The following is an 18,698-nucleotide window of genomic DNA, read 5'->3' on the forward strand; positions in this document are numbered from 1 at the left end:
TTCCTCATACAATGTATTTCATTTATTCTTTCTCACAATTATTTTTTAATTCACTAACACTTATTATTTACAGACCACAGGCATGGCCATGGGGACCAGGTTCGCCCCCAGCTATGCCAATCTATACATGGGTGCCATTGATGACACCCATGTGTGGGGTTCTAGCTGGGTGCCGAACCTGGTATTCTATGGCCGGTACATTAATGATTTATTTATTATTTGGGGTGGGGATCTATCTTCTGCTACTTCTTTTTTCACCAGTCTTAACTCTAACTTATTTAATCTCACATTCACTTTCACATATAGTAGGAATCGGGATAATTTTCTGGACGTGACCCTTGAGATTCAAGATAATCAGATAATTACATCCAACTATGTTAAACCAGTCAATACACACTCTCATCTACATTACAATAGTGCTCACTATGCACCATGGAAAAATAATATACCCAAGGGGCAACTTATGCTTTTAAGACACAATTGCTCGGATATAAATATGTTCATGATACAGGCAAACGACGGTCTGCCATGGTACCGGCAGCCGCCTTTTGATGACATCAGCAGAAGACGCCCGGTCCCGCGGCCGGGCAGCGTCTGCTACACGAGCACACCTGGGGATTTCTGTTGTCTTGTTTGGTATAAAGGTATGTCACTTTTGCTTATTTGATTGTTACTCACCTTGACAAAGGGACGTGCCAGTCCCGAAACGTTGGGCTTTATGCTGTTAATTTTCGAATACAGTTGTTTATTGAACAAGACCCTGAGAGCCGCTGAATGCTTCATTGCTTCTTTACATATTCAACACCATCTCAGAGGGCACCTGGGCAATTGCTTGGAATTGTGGGAGTGCCGGTCCATGCTTTAGTAATATATATATATATATATATATATATATATATATTGTATCGTTTACATTAGGATACCTACTCCTCTATGGAGAAGATCCACCTGTCGCAGTTGTTTCTCTCTGGTATATAAATAAATAAATATATGTCTATTGACATGGATATGATTATCTTATTATTGTATTGTTTGGTTATCCGTATCTTTGAATTTTGTCTCTGTTTATGCATGTTTTGAGATCCATAAAATTATATATGATCCAGATTAAATATGTGATGAGCATATTAGTATATGATTACTGATTTATACCAGGTTACAATATAAACCTTTACCCTATAGCCATAGTATTTAGCTGATGGGATGGTGATTTAGAATGTAACTTGCCCATTTCAAATGAATTATTATCATTACTATATATTTTCTTAATGTAAACATTCATGTGAACTAACCTTTGCCTTTTCTCATATCACACTTACTTAATAAAATAAATATTCAACTCCTCTATTCATTTGTTTATCTACCGTATATACTCGAGTATAAGCCGACTTTTTCAGCACTTTTTTTTGTGCTGAAAAAGCCCCCTCGGCTTATACTCGAGTCAGTGCTGGCAGTGCAGTGCAGTGCGAAGGAGGGACACAGAGGGCACAGCGCGCGCCTCTCCTGTGTCCCTCCTGCGTCTCCGGCGACAGCGGCGGGTCTATTAAAGGAAGTACCCGTTCGTGAGCTCTGATTGGCTCATGAACCGGCACTTTATTTAACAGACCCGCCGTGGCCGCCGGAGACGCAGGAGGGACACAGGAGAGGCGCGCGCTGTGCCCTCCGTGTCCCTCCGTGTCCCTCCTTCACAAGACAATGTGGGAGCGGTGGAGGGTAAGTTATAAGCAGGCACTGGGGGAGCATATTTGGCACTTGGGGGGGCATATGTGGCACTGAGGGGGCATGCATATCTGGCAGTATGAGGGCATATCTGGCACTGTGGGGGTATAACTGGCACTGTGTGGGGGCATATCTGGCAGTGTGAGGGCATATCTGGCAATGAGGGGGCATGCATATCTGGCAGTATGAGGGCATATCTGGCACTGTGGGGGCATATCTGGCAATGAGGGGGCATGCATATCTGGCAGTATGAGGGCATATCTGGCACTGTGGGGGCATATCTGGCACTGTGGGGCATATCTGGCACTGAGGGGGCATGCATATCTGGCAGTATGAGGGCATATCTGGCACTGTGGGGGCATATCTGGCAGTGTGAGGGCATATCTGGCACTGTGGGGGCATATCTGGCACTATGAGGGCATATCTGACACTGTGGGGGCATATCTGGCAGTATGAGGGCTGTGTACGGCTAGAGCTGCATTTCCCACCATAGGCTCATACTCGAGTCAATAAGTTTTCCCAGGTTTTTGTGGTAAAATTAGGTGCCTCGGCTTAGATTCGGGTTGACTTCTACTCGAGTATATACGGTATATTAGAAATTCCTGAGCTAATTGTATTTATGTATCTATAGAAAAGAGACTCTGATTGGTCATAAGAGTCATGTGATGGATCATATGTTTTGTGCTCAATATCAGCAGCAGTGCGGTGAACGTGTAATTGTATGCTGATTTCAAATGGTTCTTGTGATGAAATTACTAATTGTTTAAATACAGTAAGTTCCACCTTCACTTCTGTAAAGTGGGCTTTGTGCCACTGCTGTTCTTGAGTCCATGTTTTCCTGCCTGCAATTAGTAAAACAGTTGTTATTGGAATAAGGCTTCTGCTGAGTTGTTTATTCATCATATTGGAGTGCTGTGTATATGCCAGCAATTGTTTTTCTAGTGGGGAATAGCTTATCTGCACTGGTGAGAATTTTTTACCCAAAATCCTGTCAGTAGTTATCTTTTTCCAGCAGAGGTAACCTTTTTCCCCACATCTGTAGTGAAATGGCTATTTTGAATGTAGAGGACACAGTACATTATGGGTCAGGTTCAGATGCAATGCAGATGTTCATGTAAATTGACAACTGTTTATAACTGTGTATGTGTCTAAATCATTAAAAAGTCACATGGCACGTGTTCCATGACCAACTGAGCCACACTAACTCTGGAAAGTACTAGACATTCCTGAGCAGTGACTGGCATCTGGCTAAACAGTTGCATGAAGATATTATATCTGATGGGTGTGTTATGGGAGTATCTCAAGCATGTTGTATGAGTGGATTCAGACTCAACCATTTCATTACATACATTGGAAGCCATAACCTGATAAAGGTTCTATACCTAGCATGTTTCTGGCACACGTCTTGATCGTGTTTCTGATGGTTTGCTTGTTAGCCAGGGTAAGGGCTTATACTAGCATTAGCATAAAGTTGCAGACGCAATTATGGAAACAGTTGCTAAAGCAGTCGAAGCAGTGTGCAACTCACAATCAGCCCCTAATCACTTGTATCGCTGGGTTTTCAGCTTTAAGAGCACCTGACTCTTCATTAGTCCACACAAACTCTGTTTTTTTCTTGTCACATAGTAGTCAATAGTCATTCTGTTAGCGCATCTGGTTTACTTGCAGAATACAGTCTAAATTGACTAACAGCTTCTCTGAAAACACCAGCTGCTAGAAGAGCTTATGCTGTATCACCAATCTATTACTTGGATTCTGTATTAAATGAGATTGACTGGTTCTGCTGGTGGAGGTATGTATGTAGGTCACCATTTCCTGTAATTACCAGTTTCACTACAGACTCTGTGTTGGATTAAACTTAGTAGCTGTAAACATAAGTGCCAGAGGGGGTGTCTATTATTGCCCTTATCAAAGTATCCATTCCAATCTGGTTATCAGGTAACTCAGATGTCAACCATTCTGCTGTAAAGTGAGGTCTTTTACCAACTGGTAATCTGCAGTGAAAATAGGCCATTGGGTACCTCCTAAACCTTCAATAGCAGCTCATGAGTATTATGTATACTGTGAAACTTTATGCTGTATATTGTGAAATGGTTTGCGGACAATACATCCAGAGTGTCTAGTTAGACAGTCAATAGGTCGACACCATATGGTCGACATGCATTAGGTCAACATTGTCAAAAGGTCAACATGGTTATTAGGTCATTCTATGAAAGGTTGACAGTGCTTATGGTTGACAGGTACAAAAGATCAACAGGTTCAAATGGTCGACATGCCAATGGTTTTTTCACTTTTATTCAACTTTTTCATACTTTACATTCCATGTGGACTATGATTGGGTAGAGTAACATGAGGGAACGTGGTGCACAGGCTTGAAATGGCTCACAGGGGTACAGGGGAAACCACCGGTGGGCCCCACTGCCTGGAGGACCACCTCCTGCTCTAAGGATCAGGTTCTAGACTGTGCACTTGAATTATACATTATACATATGCTACCTTATACTGGACTATGGTGTATTTTCTACAGTGCATTGCTGTTATTAATTTGTTATTACTCTGGTACATTATCATGCATGCAGCAGCTGAATGTACTGTATATATTTATGAAGGGGCCCAGACATTGCACTCTCTGATCAAGCCAATAAGGTAGCAGGCCACACCCCCTCAACAGACTGGCCACACCCCTAAACATTGACCCTTACCACTGCATTCCTCCGGTGGGCCCTACATGCCCCAGTCCGGCACTGGTGGTGCACTAATTGGAGATCCACTAGCTCTGATGGTGAAAAAATTATACCAACAAAAAAATCCAAAAACATTGTGTTGATCTTTTCCTTTGTAGACCTTTTGCACCTGTCGACCTTTTCCAGTGTTTACCTTTCATAGGTCGACCTAATGACCCATGTCGACCTTATGTCCATGTTGACCTTTTCACTGTCAACCATATGGTGTCGATCTAATGATTCTAGACCTTCTTACTATAGATTTATTGACCCATAATCAAATAAAAGGGTGACACTTCTGCACCTGTATCTACTACGGAAATAAATCTTGTAGGATTAGCTTAACCTGGACAAATTTTCATTTTTAATAGATCTGTTATTTAATTATTTGTTGTAGGGACCCCTCCTGATTTGTTTTTTACCTGTAGCTACTAAGAGTTTTGGCATGGGGGATCTTTTGGCTAATTTCCAGAAAACTTGTCCACATAATTTTTGCAGTATTGAAATAAGTCTGTTTTACTCATACCAAGTTTTTTTGTGCATACCTGCATTTAGCATGCCTAGAAAGAAACATTTGTTTTATGGTTATTTTATACAGGGGACCCTGTATGGTGTTTTGGACAAGTTTGTACTGGTTTTTTTTTTCCTATCTCCCAACCCTGAATACTAGCATTGTTGAGCTCTTCTACCTGACTTTATTTCTGCTAGTTGGCTCATTATGGTACCCATATCAAATACAGTTGTTTAAATGCCATTAGCGTGATCAATGTTGTTTTCAAATGAGCAACAGCTGTCTGCAATCACTGCTTAGTTATGTGTGATGTCATAGGGGCCATACCGCAGGGCCAGTACATACTATATTCACTGTAAATGTGGTTCACACAGCCTATGTATGGTATACCTGCCATATATTAGCCATGGATGTTTTGTGATTAAACCTTACAGGTCATCATTTACAGTACCTGAACTATGAAGTCCCTGACAGATGCAATGAGATAATGCTGCCTCTTTCTCCCTGGCTTTCTGCAAAAACACAGTCTTGCTATTGAATCATTACACAATAATTTTAGTAAAATTGTCACCACCACTACAAGAGATTCCAGAACTGATTGTAGTGCACTTTTCCCATTGACATAATGTGCACCCTGGGGATGTAGCACTGGTTTCTGTTCCTAATATCCATGCTCTATTATTTGTTAATGGTGCATAGGCTGTTATTCCCTCTTATATCTTAGTTTTGCCACCATGACCAACTTATTATTTTCCATCACCTGGAATGTCTGCATGGAACAAGGTGCAAACTATTTGCCCTAATGGACTATTTGAAAGTAAATCTTACAGATTATTAAAGAGTAATGGCAGAGGTTCTACGAGAATGCCTGCATCATCTGAGGGTACACTAGGCAAAAGTAGTCATTGTCCAAACAGGGCATCTCAATCAGCATGCACTTTTCTTTAGTAAAGTATAGCTTTAGGCACTGTAAAGTAAGCAGTCAGTTAGAGACTAAAAGCCTAAGGGACTGATTCAGCATGGAATGCACCTGCATGGATTGCGCTCGCATGATGGGGCCTTTTCAAGCATGCATTGCGCTCGCATGCTGGGGCCTTTTGAAGTGTGCACACGTGCAGAAGCAGCACGGCATTTGTGCACACTGTGAGATGCGATGACATCTCACATATGTGAACGCCTCTGCCTAATTGAAAGGCAGAGGTGTTCGCGGGGTGGGAGGTGGTGTCACATCAGTGTTTAGGGGGCGGCGTTGGCGGGGGCGTGGTCCAGATAATGCAGGTATGTCTGGACCATTTGCGTGGTGTGCCAGCAGCGGCTGTGTGACATTACTCGCAGCTGCTGTGACCCAAAAGATGGTGGGTTGCTGTCTGCCTTAGCAGCTAGACTGTGAACGCATCACGAGGTGGTGCAACACACATGCTGGGCAGCCCCTAGCGTGTAAGTATATGAATGCAGATTTTGCTGTGGAAGCAAGATCTGCGTCTATCTCTGAATAGCCTCCTTAGTACAGTTTAGGTGCAAGTGTGAAATGGTGATCATGACTGGTATCACACCAAGCATACAGATAGGTGCAGGTGCACCACAAGATGTCCATGAACACAATATGAGAGCATATAGTACACCCGATTCCTGTCTAACTCTCAATCCTGTGTGACACCTTTCTTGTATTGTATTGCATACTATATAATTTCTGTTGACATTCCTTGGATAACTTTACTTCTTTAACATACATCATTTTACAACTGGTTTAACAATGCTATTATTGCTATTTTATCACCACTTCAGTTTATTCAGCTTTCAGTAGATTGCAACCTTAAAAAAAAAAAAGACCACATAGTGAATTGCAAACATATCTGAGGCAGTTAGCTCAGTTTTTTTTCCAAATTTTAAAACTGCTTGAAAAGGCTGTATAGAGATCATCATAGTGCTCCATACACCCTGTTATGTGGTAACTCTAGATATCCTCCATCATTGTCCTTTGTTAACTAATTGATGGAGTGATAAAGGTCTTTCAAGTGCATCCAAAGTTTTTTTATACTGGGGGACAAATTCGTACTTTCCCAGGCTTACAAACCTCTTTCCACCCTGTGCACACACATATGCCAAAAGGAAGAGATGAGCGGCTTAAGGAGTTACAGTAGTTCCTAAAAGCATAATAATAGTGTGACCCCATGTATGCTCTATGAGGACAAAAAGGCAAAATTGCTCATATTTAAGAGATATTTAAGAGTGGAACAATATTTTCCTAGTTCATAAATTACTACAATGTGCAGTTTGTTAAAAATACATCATAAACAGAACATAAATACAGTATATCTTCTTCAGTACACAACTAAATACCAAGTGAGTTACTTAGTAACTAAAAATTTTAAGTGCGAATTTCCTAAAACTGAATTAAGGTAGCAGAAAACCTGCACATAAAAAAATGAATAAATAAATAGCCCAAATTGCTACAATTTAATATCACTGAAGCTGAATGACTAAACTGAGTTTCCGTGCTCTAACTGAACAAGTCACACTGAAAATTTCACAAAACACTTAAAAGACAATTAAGGTACTCTTATTAAAGAGCATTTTACATCTATTGGTTATTAATTCTCTTCACCGGCTATCACAGGGGTAGTCTTTTCAACAATTAATAGCTCTGTGATAAGCAGTAAAGAGCAGCAACATCTGCTAAGTTTTATCCTAATGGTATTCAATGATAAAATGAAGACTCAACTATAGTTAAGACGTCAGTTGAAACTTATGTTTTCTATGGATATCCACTGAAGCAGAACCACTTATTCAATGTTGTCCAGCTGCTGTAACAAGATGGTTGCTTATTATACAGAAATAATTTAGACAATCATAAAATTATATATATATTTTTGATCCTGCAGCCTAAAGTTATCATCACTATGGTGTTCACCGTTCCTGGATGCATTTTGGGTGGTAAAACAAAACAGTTTGCAGCTCTAGCCTGGTACTTGTGTGGACCAGGGGATTAAATCGCACCCTAAAAGATTAGAGGGATTTTCCCTATGCTCATTTAATGCTACTGGCCTCATAAGAATCTAATTATATAATTTGGTTCACTTACAATACTTCCCTTTCTCTTTGATATAGATGTGTCCCCATACAACTATCCATATGGCATGTAATGGCTAATGCGAATTCTGTGATTCTCATGTTTTCCACAATTTTGCTACCTTCTTTGATCTACTTTTTCCTCAATTGTGCCTATTCCTTGCAAATAGTATACTATGGGGCCGATTTATCACCATCTGCATCTGAGGGTGCGTATGTGATGTGATAAAATTCACCCAATTTGCAATGCAATTATAGATTACATCACGTGGATGTATCAATAATTGCATGCATGGACAGAGCTTGCGATAAAGCTCTGTCCCTGTGATGTTACTCCACAGCCAAATCGGGGTACCTTTTATGAGCAATACCCTGCCACCAAAACCAGCACCCCCCTGACCATCAAAATGACCCCCCCCCCAGTGTCTGTCAGACTGTGGAGCTGCAAAATTGCATTGTCAACAGGAGCATAAGGAATTATACTGGAGATTCAATTTGGCTCATTGCAAATTACTAAAGTTTTAAAATTGCTATGCTCTGCCAGGATTTATAATGGTTTCTGTTGAATGTGTGTATTATATATTGCTTTTTTGTATGCAATTCTGTATATTATTAAATATATAAACTGAGCTTTTTAATACAAAGTAATAGGTTTATTTCTTTGTATTTCAACTTGGTACACAAGAGTTTTGACTGGTAGTTGCAAATAATATTTAAAGTGTCCCCCACCACCAAATTGGTTGTGCCTGAATTTAATGTACTTTAGTTTTTTATTATTCTAATTTACTGTGTCTCCAGGGGTAAAATCCTTGCCTCTCTGCTGTGGTGTAAATAGAGGAATCAATGAGTGTGCTGCTTAAGAATTGTGACTAGAGCCATCCTTCCAGATGCTCCAACAGAAAGTAACATCAGGGCCTGTAATTAATTTTCAAATGTTTACACTAATTGTACAGGACATCTATTCATAACTATAGAAAAATATGCCTATTATATCTATCACTTCCGTATCAATGAATATTTGTAGGTGGTTCTGCCAATGACAACTATAGAATATTTAATTATAATTATATTTAATATCAAAAGGAAATAGTAAATGCCACAAAATACCAGGATTTTGGTAATTACCATTAAATCGTTTTCTCTGATCCCACAGGGGACTCTGGAATGTTTACACTGGGATATAGAGGTATGGTTAGTTAGAGCTAGCACTATGATCATTTAGAAGTGTAAAGCTCGTCCCCCTTTACAACCAATCAGCCCCCAGTAAGGAAATATAGAGATGGAGAATAGTAGGACTAAAATAGGAGACATCACACACAACAACAACATTACAGAGAAAAACACAAAACTAATGTATATTAAATGTATTGAAAAAGCCAGAAATCGTAGCAAATGCATTTGAAAAAGACGGAAATCACAGGAAATGCATTGAAAATGCTGGAAAAGCCAGAAACCATGTAAAGTGTATTGAAAATGCCAGAAATCATAGTACATACATTGAAAAAGATGGAAACCATGTAAAGTGTATTGAAAAAGTTGGAAATCACAGGAAATGCATTGAAAATGCTGGGAAATCATAGTAAATGCATTGGAAAAGTCGGAAACATAGTAAATACAATGAAAAAGACGGAAACCATGTAAAGTGTATTGGAAAAGCCGGAAACCATGTAAAGCAGAGGTTCTCAAACTCGGTCCTCGGGGGCACACACAGTGCATGTTTTGTAGGTCTCCTCACAGAATCGCAAGTGAAATAATTAGCTCCACCTGTGGACCTTTTAAAATGTGTCAGTGAGTAATTAATACACCTGTGCACCTGCTGGGTTACCTGCAAAACATGCACTGTGTGTGCCCCCGAGGACCGAGTTTGAGAACCTCTGATGTAAAGTGTATTGAAAAATCTGAAAATCATAGTAATTGCATGGAAAATGCCGGAAACTATGTAAAGTCTATTGAAAAAGCCAGAAACCATGTAAAATGTATTGAAAAGGACAATAATCATCTAAATAAAGTGTATTGAAAAAGCCAGAAACCACAGAGAAAATCTTTGATAGCTCCATACAAATGCCAGATACAGAAAGACACAGCTAGCTATGTACAAACTGATTTCTACCAAAACACCCAGTTTTACACTAGATTCACACAAAAAGCCAAAAACAGTAAATTCATTGAAAAAGTCAGATACAGTACCATAGTAAATACATTGTGAAAGTAACAACGATCTATCATTTTTTTTATGTTTTTAATAGGCCAAGGTTTTGAATTATTAGGATTACAAATTGTGTGTGTATTGGTAAAACTTTTTAGTCTTTGAAAGCATAAATGTGCAGTTAGCCTGCAAGTAAATATATTTTTTTACTTTTTAAATAACAACAACAGCAGCTAAAACTAATTTAGAATGAATACAAATCACCGTGGACTGGGAGCTGTCCTTACTTAACCACTCTTTCAGTGTTTGCTTCTCTGAATCTACCGCCTCTTCGCTACCTCTTTCAGTTGGAGTACCACAAGGCTCAGTCTCTGCTTTTCTCTTTCTATACCTCATCTCTTGGTAAACTAATTAGCTCTTTTGTATTTTATTATCATCTGTATGCAGATGATACTCAAATATACCTATCCTCCTCTGATTTGTCCCTATCTGTACTGGGCCGTGGCACTGAATGCCTATCTGTCATTTCATCTTGGATGACATCTCGCCACCTCAAACTTAATATTTCAAAGTCTTTTCATCCTTCCTCTCGACCCTATCAGTGCTGTATGACCATATCATATGATACAGCCCACCAAGAACCTTTGCAATCTGGTGGACAACTATGCAATATATAGCACCTATCCTTGTGTATCCATGCCTATTTTGCTATAGATTATAAGCTTGCAAGCAGATCCTTCCTACCTCTATGACTGTTTGTTATTACCCAGTTTTGTTATATCATTGTTTTGTTATATCATTGTTATCTCCAATTGTAAAGTGCAATGGAATTTGCTGCGCTATATAAGAAACTGTTAATAAATAAATAATAAATAAATCAAACTGGCTGTAAGTCTAGGAGATATCAGTCTGTGCTGAGTGACAAACAGAAAGCTAATATGGATAAGATACATAAAACATGAAGGGTCTATAAATGAAGCAGTGAAAAGAGTGGAGAAAAGGACTAGTGGAGAAGTTGCCCATCGCAACCAATCAAAATCTCCCTAACAGCTTATAGAATGTACTTTGAGAAAGGCTTTGTCAAAGCTGAGTGGTTGCTATAGGAAACCTCTACTGGTCCTTTTCTTACCTGTTTTCACTGCTTCATAAATAGATCAAGAAGGGATGGGGATGGTGTTGAAGTATATTAGGGTTAGGAAAGGAGTGTCTGGTGATGAGGAACAAGTGTCAGAAGAGAAAATGTCTATGCACTTGCCTGAAATTGAAGATGAATGGGAGGGGCCATGAGACTTACAAAATGAGTTCTTTGATATATGAACGCCAATAGAGGAGAACTACAGATAGGTCCTCCGTTATCTTGACTGTTTCTGCGCCTAGACAGAGGTTTAGTCATCCCTAGGCGATAGCTTACGTTGCTGAGTTTAATCACAGGCAGGCGCGTTGAGGCATGACTAAATACTCAGCATGCAATACACATCTCCACCACTGGATGGCTAATGCTCCACTAATCTAGTACTTTAGATCAAATAGCGTCAGATTGATCTACAGTACAAGCTCTGGCAAATGGTCAGTGACGACTGTAATGTTAATATACAGTCCAGTACTGCATACTGTACACACAGATGGTGACCAATGGTCAAATGGAGAGAGTTAAAAAAAATTGTTTATACAGATGCAAACGAATGTGTTAAAACACTTGTGTATGCAGACGCAACTAATGTGTGAAAGGAATAATGTAGCTCATTGACTTTAAAGTATGTACAGTGCACTAAATATCCTTTTTTGCAATATATGAGCATCCAAGTCCCCTAACGGCATATACGAACACCAATGGAAAGCAATTGCTGCTTGCATTACATTTACACATGAACTTGTGGCTCTTCCATGCAGTGACGTGGGCAAGCGATGAAGGCTCCCACCTCCCATGCTGAGAGCACCGGGTTCGATTCCCAAGTGCCAATCTATATATTTTTTCCCCTGACATTCACTTTATTATTATTGTTTTCTTTGTAATCCATTGTAATACATTCACTGGATGGGTGCACACAGGTTTCAAATAAATTGGGGTACATCTGCATGAGCGTCTTATTCTGCTATCTTAAATACACAGCCGTAATGAGGCATACCAATAAATATAAATGAGTGTATCCTGACTCAATTAACTGTTCGAGCAACACAGTACTGTAGATCATCGGTGATAGAGAATCTGTGTTGAACTTTATAAGAAGGGATCACTGCTACTGTACCATTTACACATCAACAGTATCAACACGATTGCAGTTCTCTATGTGATTTTCATATACAGAATACTGTAGTATTGTGTTGCACATTTATTGTAACCTGACCTGACATCCCTCCCTGTCTACTGCATGAGCTGTGTAGGCTGCCAGGGGGGAAGGGCGATGAGGGTAGGGGTAGGCGGTGGAAAATACCGTGTTTTGTGATATGAGCGTCCGTATCCCCTAACGGCATAAACAAATACCAATGGGAAGGAATAGCTGCTTGCATTACTTTTACAAACAAATTTGTATATTTTCCATGCAGTGATGTGGGCAAGCAATGAAGGCTCCAACTTCCTATGCTGAGAGCCCTGGGTTCAATTCCCAAAGTGCCAATCTGTTTTTTTTTCCTGACATTCACTTTATTATTATTTTTTCTTTGTAATCCTTTTTTCTTTGTAAAAATCATTAAAAAAATTGCATGGGGTCCCCCCTCCTAAGCATAACCAGCCTCGGGCTCTATGAGTCGGTCCTGGTTGTTAAAATACAGTGGTAAAAATGCACAGGGTTCCCCCGTATTTAGACAACCAGCACCGGGCTCTTCGCCCGGTCCTTGTTCCAAAAATATGGGGGACAAAAGTAGGGGTCCCCGTATTTTTAAAACCAGCAACGGGCTCTAACCGAGAAGATAATGCCACAGCTGGGGGACACTTTTATACTGGTCCCTGTGGCTGTGGAATTCCCCCCCCCCCAACTAGTCATCCCTGGCTGGGGTTCCCTAGGGGTATGGGGACCCCTTAAATCAAGGGGATCCCCCCAAGCACCCAAGGGCCAGGCGTGAAGCCCGAGGCTGTCCCCCCATCCTGGGATGGGGGGCTGATAGCCTTTCAAGGTTTTTAAAAAAGAATATTGTCTTTTGTTGTCAAACTACAGGTCCAAGCAAGCCTCCCCCGCTTGCTGGTACTTGGAGAACCACAAGTACCAGCATGCGGGGAAATAATGGGCACTTTTGTACCTGTAGTTCTACAACAAAAGAAATACCCAAATAAAAACAAGACACACACACTGTGACAGTACAAATTTATTAAAACACACACACTCATACCAACAAACCTACATCCCACGCCGGCCAATCACGTCCACTTGTCCAATAGCATCCAATCGTTTACCTGCAAAACCAAAATTCCATATATTCACCTATTATCCAGTGATGATCTGTCCTGAAGTAATCCACGGCCTTGTCAAAAATACAAAAATGTAAACCAGGTCCACGCCACTGAAGGGGTTCCATGCAAGCTCAGTGAGACAGTACAGTATTTCTAAAGTACAGTACATTAACTCCTGAGGTTGCTGTGTATATTAAAGTACTGTATCACACCTTTACAGTAAGACTGTACAGTAGCTTGCTAATTACTTATGTACAGTAGCTTTACTGTACATTACTGTATTTACTGAGCTGTACAGTATACTTTATTTTGGTAAAAATCACTAACAACAATAATTTGCCCATCCTGACAATAAGTAATTGCCTTATAGGGCCTGATTGTACACAAATGCAGCTTTCCTTGCGTCTTTGCTGCTGGTGTGTCTGAGGCAGGGGCGTAGCTAGACATTTGTGGGCCCCATAGCAAGATTTTGAAAGGGCCCCCTTACGCTCCTCAAAAGCGACAGGGAGTGGGGTGGTGTTTTTGAGGTGACAGTAGTGCCCCTTATTCATTTTATGCCACACAGCAGAGGCCCATTGCACCATGTAATGACACACAGTAGTAGTGCTGATTACACCATTATGCCACACACAGTAATGCCCATTGCCCCACACTATGCCCCATACAGTAATGTCCAATGCGCCACATTATGCCCCACACAGTAATCCTCCTTACGCCCCACACAGTAATGCCCATTGTACCACATTATGCCCCACACTGTAATGCCTATTGTGCCACATTATGCCCACACAGTAATTTCCAGACAACACACACCTATCCATGTCCAGGGAGTCTGAAGCTGGCGTCAATCCAGGGATTCCATGCCACCACTACAGCGGGCATCTGTCCTAGGTCGCACATTTCTGAAACTTCCCCTGCAAAGCACAGTGGAGCTGTGTGGGGAGGGGGGTGGGGATGGGGCTTGTGTATGGTCAGACAGGTCTTGATTGTGGGGGAGTGAGGACCTCATGCCATCACATACACCCCTCTATGCCCACAATCACTGCTTAGCATTACACTTGGTATAGACTCATGCCCAGCATATACACCCCCTTCCCACAGTCACTGCCCAGCACATACATCCCCCATGCCCACAGTGACTCCCTGCTCAGCACATAGACCCCCCATACCAACAGTCACTGCCCAGCATTGCTCATGATACAGACTCGTGTCCAGCACATACAACACCCACATGCCAACAGTCACTGCAAAGCACATTCACCCCCCCATGCCTACAGTCACTGCCCGGCATATACATCCCCATGCCTAGACAGTGCCCAGCATACACCGCACCCATGCCCAGTCACTATCCAGCACATACACCTCCCACCATGCCCAGTTACTGCACAGCACATACACCGCACCCATGCCCAGTCACAATCCAGCACGTACACATCCCACCATGCCCAGTCACTGCCCAGCACATACACCCCCACCATGCCCAGTCACTGCCCAGCACATACACCCCCCATGCCCAGTCACTATCCAGCACATACAGCACCCACCATGCCCAGTCACTGCCCAGCACATACATCGCCCCCCTTCCCCCATGCCCACAGTCACTGTACCACATTGCACCCTTACAGTACTGTAAGGTGCAGCCACCACACTCAGCAGCATGCTGGGAAACAGTCTATACGGCTGCCGGCGGATGAGAAGAGAGCTCCCCACTGCGCAGCCACACTACAGTGGCTACCACTGTGTGCTCGTCTGAAGACCCACACACTGGAAGCCTCAAGTGCGGTCATTCGGGCTGATCGGGGCAGGAGGTGAATTTGGGATTGTGGGCGGGTGGGCAGGCGCACTGAAAATAATAATAATAATAATAGTAATAAAAATCACATGCAGCAGCCTGCCCGGGTGCAGGGGAGTGGCGGGGCCCCACCAGCACTTTGGGCCCCATAGCAGCTACTTCCCCAGCACCTATGGTAGCTACACCACTGGTCTGAGGGGCTGATTGGAAAATAAAAGTGGTCCTGTACTATTGTCTAGAAGTGACTCAAGATGGGCAGCACAAGAGGCAGTGTGGTGGGTGGGCCTCCTGTCATATGTGGGCTGGGGCCACATGGCAAAACCTAAAACAGGCCACACAGACAAATCAGTATACCAGGATCCTTCCTGGTGAGGTCTATGGCCTATCTCCCCCTGACTGTAACAATGTTTCATGCATGATGTCACAACTCGGTGGACATGTATTGTGATATCAGTCACTGGTGGATACAGCAACAGCAGGGACAAAGGAGTATGCTTGTACCAGGCTCCCAAACTCAGAGGGGCTATGCACCCTCAAGAATCTTGGACATTAGTTTCTCATACAGCACTGGTACTGTATACAGTACCTTTGCTGTTTTAGAGTAACATGAATTCCAATAAGCACCAATATGGAGAAATGTGATTTGTCTAAGCTGCATACTGTTCTGTACAGTATTTTTTTAGGTACTGTACATTACTGTATTAATATTTAAGTCACAATTGTGCTTACATTTTTCAGTATATGACTGTATGTTACACGGTTATAAATGAGGTGTGTATTTGATTTTAATTATTTTATGCAAAAAAAAAGCATTTGAGAACTTTGCACAATTGTACTGAGTGCTACCTTTATGCAGTTGAGGGTAATTCCTCTCCACACATATTCTGATGGTTCATACAGTACAGTAGTTGCCTACCCTCATGGATATTGCAGGAGTCTCCAAATTGCAATTCTTATCTCCTAATCGCCTGCATCATACAGTACAGTACATTAACTCAAATCTCCCAGAATGTTAGCCGCAGCCTGGGTTACAACAAGGAATTTGTAAGGACAGTGATTTGCGCAAGGCAATACAGGTACAGTATGACTGCTACTGTACAGTATTTGTGCAAAGCTGTCCTTACTCTAAGCAACCCCCTGCTAGCCCCCTTGCGGCAGAGAACACATTCTGTGTACCAGCAAGCTTCTTACTGTACTGTACAGTATCTCAATGTCTGCTAACACTCGGAAGTGTGAGGTTCAAATGTTTTATTAGTAATACAGTAGGTACACTAATTACCTAATCAGGTGTAATGTGTCACACCATTCTGACCAGTTATAAAAAGGGGGTTTTCCCAAGCCACTATATACTTGCTTCTGAGGAAGCTGGACTACATTAACCAGCGAAACGCGTTGAGCCTTCCAGCCTGTCTTCACATCCACTGATTTGCTGACATCTATTGGTCACCACTCTGCCCAAATTGGACTCCATTTTGCAGCATCCACCCATTTGGAATTCATCCTCTCCAAAGGACTTTTCCAAGGATTTTCCTTAATTTATGAGGTGGACAAAATCTGCACTACTTCCAACTGGTAATAACCTCATGACTGCTATAGTATCAGATACATGCGAATGACCGATCATTAAGGGTCTTTTCCAGTGACTCAAATTACCTTGAGTGGTCTCCTAGTCAACAGTGTGGGATTTTAAAGTATTATATACAGGCTTTCATGTGGCTATTTTATTGATTATATGGTCTATTGTATATGGTAATAAATGTGTTAATTTTATATACAAGCCTATTAGAGTTTTAAATTCATTTCTCCATGAGCAACTAGCGCTGGTTATTTCTGTCTTCTTGTTACTGTACAAAGAAACATAGATTTTGATGGAAAATACTGTAAGAACCACTTGGACCATCTAGTCTTTAGTTAAACAGACAAAAGACTTTGGGCAAGGTTACTCTAAATTGCATTTGGAATTTAATGCATGCAGTAGAGATCTGTCCATACAGTACTGTAAAGTATCTACTTTATCCTTCCATGTACAGTATGGCATGGCTTGAAATCTCAGACTATAAAAGAACTTAAAGCAGAGTTGCCATGCTTTGTGATTTTTCTTAAGTTGCTTCTTTAATATGGTACTTTATACATACAGTATCCTACGGTATCATGTCAAACAAAATTGTTGGGTGTACAGTAGGCTGGTCTATAAATATACTGTACAGTAAGTCAGTTTCCAAAGAAACACTGTTCAATACTGTATATAAGGCATGGGAAACCCTCAGTCCTCTAGCTGTTGTTGAGCTAAACACCCCAACAGTTTTAGCATGGCAAAATAGCAAAACTACCAAGGCATAGTGGCACTGTATGTGTAGTTCATTCAACAACAGCTGGAGGACCAAAAGTTCAGTGTACAGAGTGAATAAAAAAAATGAAATAAACGGATCAGTAAAGAAATGTTCCATCTTTTCCACAGGAAATGTGTAAGAGGTACTGTATACACTAAATGTACAGTAAAATAATAAGATTTTACTCACCGGTAAATCTATTTCTCGTAGTCCGTAGTGGATGCTGGGACTCCGTAAGGACCATGGGGAATAGCGGCTCCGCAGGAGACTGGGCACAACTAAAGAAAGCTTTAGGACTACCTGGTGTGCACTGGCTCCTCCCACTATGACCCTCCTCCAGACCTCAGTTAGGATACTGTGCCCGGAAGAGCTGACACAATAAGGAAGGATTTTGAATCCCGGGTAAGACTCATACCAGCCACACCAATCACACCGTATAACTCGTGATACTATATCCAGTTAACAGTATGAAATATAACTGAGCCTCTCAATAGATGGCTCAACAATAACCCTTAAGTTAGGCAATAACTATATACAAGTATTGCAGACAATCCGCACTTGGGATGGGCGCCCAGCATCCACTACGGACTACGAGAAATAGATTTACCGGTGAGTAAAATCTTATTTTCTCTGACGTCCTAAGTGGATGCTGGTACTCCGTAAGGACCATGGGGATTATACCAAAGCTCCCAAACGGACGGGAGAGTGCGGATGACTCTGCAGCACCGAATGAGCAAACTCTAGGTCCTCCTCAGCCAGGGTATCAAACTTGTAGACTCTTGCAAAAGTGTTTGAACCCGACCAAGTAACAGCTCGGCAAATTTGTAAAGCCGAGACCCCTCGGGCAGCCGCCCAAGAAGAGCCCACTTTCCTCGTGGAATGGGCTTTTACAGATTTAGGGTGCGGCAGTCCAGCCGCAGAATGTGCAAGTTGAATCGTGCTACAGATCCAGCGAGCAATAGTCTGCTTAGAAGCAGGAGCACCCAGCTTGTTGGGTGCATACAGGATAAATAGTGAGTCAGT

This window comes from Pseudophryne corroboree, chromosome 2, assembly GCF_028390025.1.
Source record: "Pseudophryne corroboree isolate aPseCor3 chromosome 2, aPseCor3.hap2, whole genome shotgun sequence".
Taxonomy (NCBI): Eukaryota; Metazoa; Chordata; class Amphibia; order Anura; family Myobatrachidae; genus Pseudophryne; species Pseudophryne corroboree.